Genomic DNA, 11213 nt, shown 5'->3' on the forward strand with positions numbered 1-11213 from the left:
CCCCTTCTGTCCTACCCAGTTATGTGTGGATCTTTGCAGTCCTTTCTGGTGTCCAAGGTCATTTGCTGGTGTTCAGCTGGTTCTCTGTGGGAATTGTTGTGTCTTTTGGTGTATTCCTGATGCATCTGTGGAGAGGGATACATTCCATGTCCTTCTACTTTGCCGCCATCTTTCATCCCCCCCTGAGAATTTTTATGCCCACTGCATGGATGGTCTCTGCCATCATGCTTTTATGTTTGAATCATGAGACTCCAACCCCATGACCATTGTTGACTGAACCAGGACTGAACACCTGACTCAGAAGAAGCAAAGCTACAGTTTTGCCAACGGTCTTCCAGATTCTTGGAAAAGAGTTCAAACTAAAAAAAAAAAAAAAAAAACAGAAACGAAACAGAGCTGAGAGTTGAGTCACCACAATGGGCCTAGCTTGGAGCTGATTTCATTCCCACCCTTCCTGCAGCCTAGTTAACTGCTCAGCTTTTCCTCAGATTCAGGGAGAGCTGAATTCTTTCCAAAATCCCCTCTAACCTGAGCTAATGTGAGAAGGTTCCTTTTACTTTGCAATCAAGATGATGCTGCCTAGGAGAGTCACATGGTCCAGCTCCCCATTCTGCTTGGAATCAGGTGGTCATCATCATTTGCTTGAACACCATCCAAATGAGAAGCTCATTACTTCTCTATGCAACCCATTTCATAGGACAGCTCCACTTCACAGAAGGTTCTTTTTGATTTTGCATCAAAAAGCGTTCCCTTTTGATCTCAGTTTTGCCACTCTGGGCTACTCAGAACAAGTCCAATCTAGTGTGTTTATCTTTATTTATTTATTTGTTGTTGTTGTTTTTTCTTATGATTTTTTAATTATTATTACTTTTTTTGAGGTACATCAAGTTCAATCATCTGCGTTTATACACACATTCCCATATTCCCTCCCTCCCTTGACTCCCCCCCACCCTCCCCGCCCCAGCCCTCTAAGGCATCACCCATCCTTGAGTTGAACTCCCCTTGTCACACAGCAACCCCCCACCGGCCACCCACTTCACAGTTGGTAGTATATATATGTCTATGCTACTCTCCCACCCCATCCCAGCCTCCCCCTCACCCCCTGCCCCCCCAAACCCAGAGTTCTCCAGTCCACTCCCTGCATCTGCGTCCTTGTTTTTGTCTTATCACTGAGTTCATCAGTACCATTTTTAGATTCCATATATATGAGTTAGCATACAATATTTGATCTCAGTTTTGCCATTCTGGGCTACTCAGAACAAGTCCAATCTAGTGTGTTTATCTTTATTTATTTATTTGTTGTTGTTTTTAATCAAAGTAATACTTGTTTGTTGGTTTTAAAAAAGTCAAACTTTGGGACTTCCCTAGTGGTCCAGTGGTTAAGACTCCATGCTTCCACTGCAGGGGGCACAGGTCAAGGAACTAAGATCCCATATGCCGTGTGGCATGGCCAAAAAACAAACAGACAAACAAACAAAAGCAAAATAATAATAAAAATAGCATTAAAAATAAAATAAAAAGTCAAATTTTATAAAAACCTTGTGGAAATGTTCTACTCCCTCTTCCACAAGACAGCCCCTTCAACTGTTTGAAGATGGCAACCATCCAGTCTTCCTTTCTCTGAGCTGGGAACCCTTAGTTCTTTCAGTTGTTACTCACATAACACGTAATAGTCTCAAAATTTGCCCCAGAGCTGACTCGTAGTTGTTCTGCACTTATGTGCAGACAGTTCATGAGTCATGAGCAAATCCAACATTGAAGCCAGAACACAGGGTGGTAAATATGATCTCATGGGTGTAACCAAGATGATGTGTTAGGACTAAAGACTGGATATAGCCTTGGGAGGGTATTTAAAAGAGGCAGAGCTATTAGGAAGGAAGAGTGTTAAGAATCTACATGTCTGCTTCAGAAATCCTGCAAGCTGAGGGCTTGCATGTTGAGAGTGAAACACCAGGAGGAGTTGTCCTGGAGGAAGAGAATGGAAGAAAGTCCTGGCCCAGATCACAAAGGGGACCAGAGATAGGATAAGAATGGTTTGGATGGAACCTCATCTATTGGGACATCTATTAGGACTCCTACTTACCCACCGTCAAGGGTACAACAAGTTCCTAATTTGCCTGGGAAGTGATTTACATTCCAGATGTGCAGGGGAATTGCTGCTTTGGACCAAGTTCTGACAAAGATATGGAATGATGAAGTGGGAGTAACCATGCCAACAGAGACTTTGTGAGTGGAAGCAAAGGAGAGGCTGGCATAGCTAGGCATGTATTCCATACTTGAAAATACAGGCATTCAAGAAGAAGACTCTGAGTGGAAAGTCAGAATGATACTCTGGTTCTGCTGTATTAAAATATCCCAATGAGGAAGGGAAGGCAGAGATGACAAAAGAAATCAGCATGGTTATAAATGAATATCAGGAACCTGGCTTACAAGAATTTCAAAGTAACAGACACCAAAATCTGACCAAAGGACACATGACCCAGCATAGGAAAGATAGGTGGTTGTCCTCCAACAGTCATTCTCCTCTTTTCTCTTTAGTAATAACTAAATATCTAACTGAGCCAATGGCCGCCTACCTTAAAGACTACATTTCCCAGACTTCTCTACAGCTAGATGTGGTCATGTGACTGAAGTCTAATCAATGGAGTGTGAGAAGTCAAGCAGGCAACTTCCCGGTGATGCCCTTAGAGAAGGGGCCAGCAAACTTTTTCTTAAAGGGCCAGATAGTAAATATTTTGGCCCATATTATCTCTTTTGCAACCACTTAACTCTGCCCTTGTAGTTTGAAAGCAGTCATTAGACAATATTAAACCAATGAGAGTGGCTATATTCTAATAAAATTGGGTTTACAGAAATAGGAAGCCTACCTGAAGCCTGTAATTTGCTGACCACTGCCTTAAAGCAACTCATCCTCTATGTCCCTGGTGCATTTCACAATTTTGCTCCATGCCAGTTGGAACACAGTTGGAAAAGGGGAGCCCACTTAGGCAATGGAGACAAAGACAGCACTCTAGGGATGGGGCAGCCACAAGTTAGAAGGAGCCTGAGCCCCACAGGTCGTAGAGCAAGGCTGCCATGACAATGCAGACTTTATGTGAATGAAGAAGAATGTCTATCTTGTACATGTCATTATTTGGGATCTCTGTCACACACACCCTGCCAATGGACAAGAAGAGCAAGACAGGCAGGTAGAAAGAGCAGGTTTGCCTTTTCCCTGTGGGGTTCTTGATGAACAAATGGGAAACAAGAACACGTGGGAACAAGTAGAAAAAACAAATGAGTCCGATAAAATCCAAGTCTGAAATATACCACTCACTGGCCACCAAGACTTAAAAGAAGAAAGAGTCTTGATACACATGTGAGAAGAAGTGGGGAGAGAGCCACGTGGCCAAACTGCAAAGTTTTCCAATTCAGCTTTGTGACAGGGGAGCACCAGAGAGAGAGAGAAAGCAAGAAGGGTCATACCAGTTCTGCACCTCAGGTTTGGGGAAGTAGGGAGTGGAAAAGCGGCCATCAGCTGTGCAGGACCTGTGAATGTACAGTGACCTGGCCCACTAGTAAATGTGTCCCAATCCATAAGGCAGACTCAAACCAATTAGACCTTTGTTCCCTCCTCTTGGAGAACAGCAGGATGGAGCTAGAAGAAGGACATTCCTCCCCACTCCTCAACCAGCTCCCCTTCTGCCCGGCAAGTGTTGCAAATTGTGTATAGAGCTTAAAAGAACAAGGAAGAGGTAACCTCACAAGGACTGTTTGGAACAGATTTCAAATTCTCCTACAAGTTTATGTTGCTATCTGACTTCTCTCCAAACAGCAGTCACCTTCCATATCTTTTCAAGATGGGACTCATTTTTCTTTTCTTCCTTCTTCCTCCCTTTTTTTTTTTTTTTTCTGTCACGCCTCATGGCTTGTGGAGGAGATCTTAGCTCCCCAACCAGGGATCAAACCTGCCCTGGCAGTGAAAGCACTGGACCACCAGGAAATTCCCAAGATGGGACTCATTTTTCATCTGTAAGTAAGATAGGCAATAACCAACAGATCCCGACTGGCACCCAGAATTCTACAACTCTCCCTGAGGTCAGTACCCACTTTGCATCCAGTGACTGCATGTGCTTAAACCAATGTGAATGAGTCCGATGGGTTTTGGGAAACTACCAAGTGGGCTGCTTCTGCCGTTCAACTCCAGCTGACAAAGGACACGTGTTTTCCCAAGCAAAAAATTTGTTTTTCTTTCCAAGAAAAAAGATAAGTCATTTAGGAGTGGGATGGGAAACTTACTTTGTAAACTAAAGATTGCTTTTATCTCCTGAAACTTGGTTTCTCAATAAGATTCTTTTCTACTTTTAGAGGCATCACTTATTTATATTCTAACCGAACTATTTTTTTCAAAGCCCGTACCTCAATTAGAGAAATAAACTGTATCAAAGCACACAACTTTCAAGGGATCTTTTCTTCCACAGTGCCCTGGGGGCACATATCTCTAATCTCCTGTAATCTTCTTTGTTGGGGCCTGGGGCAAGCTGGGTTTTGCGAGGTCAGCTGCTCTGAGCCAAAGTGTGGCCATATGCTGGAGGCTGGGACAAGGGTCATCTTGGTAAGAACAGAGCCCAGAGGTGAGAAAATCTGGTGGCTGGTATGGGAAAGGAGGTGGCCCTCCTGCTGAAAAGTTTCATCTTTCAGTGAATCGGTTTCATTGACCTAAGCTGGAATGAACTGCAGGAAGCTCATGTCAGCAGTTCTCAACATGCTGGTGGGTTTTATCACTTGAGAGGTGTGTCACACTCATTTACTTGTTTCCTTATAACAGTGAAAGTACTGGAGTTTATGAACAATTTACCTTTTTAATAAAAAAAAATACAAATCAGAGTGGTATTTTAATTCTTTTGGTTGCAAATGACAGAAAACAAAATAGTTTAGGAGAAAAGGAAAGGGTGGGCTGTCTCACCAGGAAGTTGCAGAGGGACAGCTCCAGGCAACAGGACCCAGGGATGGGTCCAGGACTCTCTCTGTACTTCTCAGTCCCTGCTTCTCATTGTGTTTGTGTCTTCCTGTGTACATGGTGACCTCCTGCTGTTGAACTGGCTTTCTCCATAAGGCTGGCATCCTGGCCATCAGAAAATCATGGATTCACATGGGAGCTCACTTCCCTGACAGCTAGTTGGGAAAAAAAGGACAAATCTCCCCAAGACTGTGACTGATCCTCTGGGGTCATATGCCCTCCTCCAGATCAAGCATGATGGCCTGGAAGGTGGGATGTGATAACTGGTCCAGTCTGGTACTTTTGTCCACTCCCTGATCTATCACTGTGACCCAGGAGGCAGAAGATGGCAGCTCCTGTTTGGATAGCATGGTTGGAGGCAGGGGGTTGAACAATTCCCCCAAAGAATGGGAGTGTTGTCCTCTGAAGAAAGGCAGCTATTTTTTCCATATATCTGTAAAGACTTGCAATGGTGGCACATCTTTAAAAAGTCTGAGATGATAGAAATAATGGAAATTTAGCTTTTGAAATAAGTTCGAGAAAAGGGACTAACATTTTCTGAATGCCTATTGTGGGACAAGTTATTTGCATATGCTATCCTGTGTAATCCTCACAACAAACAAACACTCTATGAAGTAAATATTATTATCCTCATTTTACCAATGAGGAAACTGATGTGTAGAGAAGTGAGGTGGCTTGCTTCACAGCACACATTTTGAACTCAATCCTGTTGATTCTAATCCCAGACTCTTAACCACCATAATACTTTGGCTTCCTCTTTACCCAATGAACAGATATACAGTGTGTGTAAAATGCTTTAAATTATTCTTGTTCTGATTAATAGTATTGGACTTCTGTGGTGGTTTAAAAAGATGGCTGCATATTCCCTTTGACAGGCCAGTCTGTGTCTCCTTTCCTTTAACCTGGGCAGGCTTGTGACCACTTTGACCAATAGAGTCTGGGGGAAATGATGCTATGGGGCTTCTGAGGCTGGGTGTCTCAATCAGCTTGAGTTGCTATAAAAAAATACCATAGACTGATGGCTTAACCAACAAACATTTATTTCTCACAGTTCTGGAGGCTGGAAAGTTCAAGATCAAGATGCTGGCAGATTTGGTATCTGGTGAGAACTCTCTTCCTGGTTTAGAGATGGTCGCATTCTGGCTGTGTCCTCCCTTGGCCGAGAGAGAGATAGAGACAGAGACAAAGACACAGAGAGAACTCTGGTTGCTGGTTTGCTGGGTCATTAAACCCATCATGGGACTCTACTCTCATGACCTCATCTAAACCTAATTATCTCCCAAAGGCCCAACATCTAAATACCATCACACTGGAGATTAGGACCTCAATATACAAACTTTGAAGGGACACATACATTCAATCCATAGCACCGGGTCATAAAAGATCAGGCAGCTTTGGTCTTGTTCACTAAGATATTCACTCCTGACACCCTGATCCGCCAGGTAAGAGGTTCTCTACTCTGAGACTTTCATGCTTTGAGGAAGCCCAAGCCACATGGAGCCAGCCGTCCCAGCCGAGCCCAGCCTTCAAGTCATCCAGCCAAAATGCTAGATATGTGGTGTGAAGGAGCCTCCAGGTGGTTCCAGCCCCCAGCCATTTGAGTCTTCCCAGTTGAGGCCTCAGACATCATGGAACATAGACAAGCCATCCCTAAAATACCCCATCCAACTTCCTAACTCACTGAATCCCAGAGTATAACAGACAGTGGTTGTTTGATGTGACTAGGTTTGGGAGGGTTTATTATACAGTAGCGGATAGCTGGAGCAGCTCCAGAGTAGGAATCCAAGATGTCTGGTTTCAAACAATTCAAAAATTGTTTGAAATTCAAAAATTGTTTGAAATAAGAGGAAGGTGAAATTGAGGACTAGCTTGTAGCAACCAAGTAGCAAAGTAGTTGTTCTTCCCAGTAGGGAAACTGTTGCAAAAATTCTGGGCTCCAGGCTGCAATCTCCCTTCCTCCACCAGGTGGAGTTCCTCCACCAGGTGGAGTGGATGCATTGGCTGTGCCCTCCTCGGCAGGTGCCCAAGGCGTGGTGAGAGAATGGGTAGGTTCTGCCAGGCTGTGGGTGACCCCACCCAAGCCTGGATCCCTGGCTCTAAGGCTGCAGAGAGCAGAGCTCCAGGAGGGCCTGGGTGAGGCCACTGCTGGGAGCCTCCTCCTTTTGAGGAAGTCAGAGCCTCTAAAAGAGGGTAGGAGCTGAAAACAAAATTCTCCTGGCAGGATCTACCTATTCAGGATCTACCTTCTGAACCCACTACAGGAGAGTTCAGTCTCCCCATAATGGGAGCCTCTTCAAATTGCTCAATTTCCCCTCCCATCAATCGGATTTCCTTTTTTTAAAAATTTTTTTATTTATTTTTGGCTGCGTTCTGTCTTCGTTGCTGCGCACAGGCTTTCTCTAGTTGCAGTGAGCAGGGTCTACTCTTCATTGCGATGCGAGGGCTTCTCATTGCCATGGCTTCTCTTGTTATAGAGCATGGGTTCTAGGCACGCAGGCTTCAGTAGCTATGGTCCGTGGGCTCAGTAGTTGTAGCTTGCTGGCTCTAGAGCACAGGCTCAGTAGTTGTGGCACACGAGCTTAGTTGCTCCGCGGCATGTAGGATCTTCCCAGACCAGGGCTCAAACCCATGTCCCCTGCGTTGGCAGGCAGATTCCTCACCACTGTGCCACCAGGGAAGTCCCTCAATCGGATTTCATAAAGGGGCATTGTCCCCAATCCTCCTGATTAAAGGCCAGGATCCATGGAAAATCCCCGATTTACTGCCTCCCTTCCTTATTTCCCTTTTTCATTCCATCCAAACCAGTGTACTCCATACACATGATCTAAAAAGTCAAACAGTACCATAAGGTTTATAACAACAACAACAGAAAAAAAGATTCCAGCAATTCTGTACCCCACCTTCCCCATCCCTGAATCCCTCCTTCAAACTCTTTCAGTTGCTTCTTCTGGTATTTACCTACATATTTCTAAATAATGTACTCATATTGCTATTTTTTTTGAATTATTGATTTTAGATGCTGTATTTTTACTCCCAATTATGGAAGATGAATCATTGACTATTTTATACCACTCGTGCCCTACTTCTGCTTCTTTCATCCTCCCAATATGGTAATATCACAATTTTTGGTAAAGGCCATATTCCAGTAATGCTTATTTACCTCATTATGGCTATATGTCTTGTTCATTCATGAACCACTAAAATTACATTTCCTTCCTTACATACCTTTTTATCCTTCTGAAGATATCACTATAATTCGTCTAATCTAATATTGTAAGATGTACCATTATTTGTGTACCACCAAGAAACTAAACTGTGACACTCCATTGTTTGCAGGATGCATCTCAATATCAGAAATGTTGGAATGTGGAAAATGTGTACATTTTCAAGTTCATATAATACCATGTTTGCCTCCTTTTCGTTGCTGAGTTTTCTTCATAATTATCATTTCTTCCTAAATTTTTAAAGAATACTATTTTTTGTTTTTTAAAGCCAAAGACCTTAACACCTAGTTTCTGTAGGGTCAAATGCATCAGACCCCATATCTGATTCACTTTTTTCCTGGAGATGTTCCTTTTGGAGTGCACCATCCTCTGACTCCAGCCTGCTGCGCAGCTGTCACCTGGGAATTTCCTACACCTCCCTCCTGTGAGGATCAACTATTTTCTTGTCTTTCTCACTTCGGTGGAAAACACATACACAGGAGATAACATTTTCTGAGGCATTGCATATCTGAAAATGTCTCTATTCTATCATTACACTAAGTTATTAGTTTGGCTTAGATTAGAATTTAAGTTTGGAAATAATTTTCTCTTACAGATTTGAAGACTTTATCCAACTGTATTCTGGCTCCCAGTGTTGAGGCTGAGAAAGCTGATGACGTTCATTCTGATTTTTTTATCATTTGTATATGAATGGCTTTTTCCTTTCTGGAAGCTTTTAGAATCATTTCTTTATCCTTGCTGTTCTAACATCATAATGAATCTTTTCCCATTCATTGTGCTGGGAATTAGGTGGGTCTTTTTTTTTTTAATTGATGTATAGTTGATGTATAAGTTACAGGTGTATAATATAGTGATTCATAATTTTTAAAGCTTATACTCCATTTATAGTTATCATAAAATGTTTGCTATATGTCCTGTGTCATACAATACATTCTTATAGCTTATTTTATACCTAATAGTTTGTTCCTCTTATTCCCTTACCCCTATATTTCTCCTCCCCACTTCCCTCTCCCCACTGGTAACCACTAGTTTGTTCTCTATATCTGTCTGCCTTTTTGTTACATTCACTAGTTTATTGTAATTTTTAGATTCCACATATAAGTGATATTGTACGATGTCTTTCTCTGTCTGACTTATTTCACTTAGCATAATGCCCTCCAAGTTCATCCATTTTGCTGCAAATGGCAAAATTTCATTCTTGTGTATGGCTGAGTAATATTCCAGTGTGTGTGTGTGTCTACATCTCACATCTTCTTTATCCATTCATCTAGTGATATAGTTGCTTCCATATCTTGGCAATTGTAAATAATGCTGCTATGAACATTGCAGCGTGCATATATCTTTTCAAGGTGGGCCTTTCAATCTGCAAATTTGTGTCATTGAGCTCTGGGAAGATTTTTTTTTTAATCATTCTTTGATAATATTCTTTCACTTCCTCTATTCTTTCTTTCTGGAACTATTATTTGACTGTTGGACCCTCCGGATTTATCTTCTACCTTTCTTACTTTCATCTGTTGTCTCTTTGTGCTTTTGTTTGCTTTCTGGAAATTGTCCTTAAGCTTATCTTCCAACTTCTCTCTCAACTTTTTTCCTGCTGCCATAATTTAAATTTTCAAATGCTTCTTCCTTATGATTAGGTTTTCTTTGTTTTTAACATCTCGTTTCTCTTTCATGGTTGTAATACCATTCCCTATGTCTCCGAGGCTATTAATCATTTTAAAGCATTTTTCTCTGTCCATCTGTGTTGTCTGTGGGCCCTCCATTCCTTTTTGATTTGTTTTGTTTGTTTTTACTTCTGTCTTCCATATTGGATATTTTCTTCAGATATCTGGTGAGCCTTTGTTTTTCATTCATACTTTTTTTTTTTTTTTGGCTGCACCATGAGGCTTGCAGGATCTTAGTTCCCTGACCAGGGATCAAACCTGTGATCCCTGCAGTGGAAGTGCAGAGTTTTAACAACTGGACCACCAGGGAATTCCCTTTCATTCATACTCAACAATGGGACCCTGAAGAGTTCTTTGGATACTAGGGGCTGTGAAGGATAAAGCTTATCAACGGTGGGGTATTTGGACCAGGATCAGACATTTCGCTGGGGGGGCTCCTAAGTGTCAGTACTTATAGATCACTTTCCTGGGGTCATTGTGTTTCTCTAGAGAAGAATGTTCCAGTGTCCTGCCTGAGGGGTATCCATCCGGAATTCTGGGAAAGGAATGGCAGAAAGGGGGGAAGAGGTGGTGCTCACCGTTTAGCTTATAAACTCTCACTTAATCCCTCTTTTAAAATACAGAGTCTCATCCCCTCCACTGTGCCTGTCTCCCTGATTCAAGCTCTCCTCAGACTATAACTCCAGCTTCCTCTGTGTGTTGGGGGCTGTGGCGGGCACGGGGCTGCATGGGGGTGGGCACGTGGGCTGGGGCTCTCGCTTCCCACCTGGCCCCTGTCTTCGGCCCCACCTCCACTCCTGCCTGCTGGGGGAACAGCTGCCCCTGATTCCTCGTTGCCCTGCCTTCTCACCTCTGCCACATCCTCCTTCCGATTCTCATCTTCCAAAACTTTAACCTCTCTTCCCTCTGTTGCCGTTCTGGTCCTCTTTGTCCTTACTATTTCGTCAATATCTTCTCTCTCTCCCCTTTTTAGCGGGGTTTTGAGAGACAACAGCTGAACGCACGTGCTCAAGCTACCACATTCAGCTGGCAGACCAGAGTCTACTCTGTACGGGCAGAAGAGCAGAGCGAAGTGAGAGTGTGGGCTCCAGAGCCAGGCACATCTATGGTTGAGCTCCAGCTTCACTTCTTCACATCCCTCTGTGACCTTGGGCAAGATAATCAACCTCACTGAGCCTCGGATTTCTCATTAGTAAAATGAGACTGAAATTACCTCTTAACTCACAGAGGTGTTGTGAGCACTAACTCTGATAAGGCAGGATTTTCACCCAGGCCTGTCTGAGTGCGAGGCCACTCTCTGAGCCTTCAAACTAGCCTGCTTCCCTA

The sequence above is a fragment of the Hippopotamus amphibius genome, chromosome 2, assembly GCF_030028045.1.
Source record: "Hippopotamus amphibius kiboko isolate mHipAmp2 chromosome 2, mHipAmp2.hap2, whole genome shotgun sequence".
Taxonomy (NCBI): Eukaryota; Metazoa; Chordata; class Mammalia; order Artiodactyla; family Hippopotamidae; genus Hippopotamus; species Hippopotamus amphibius.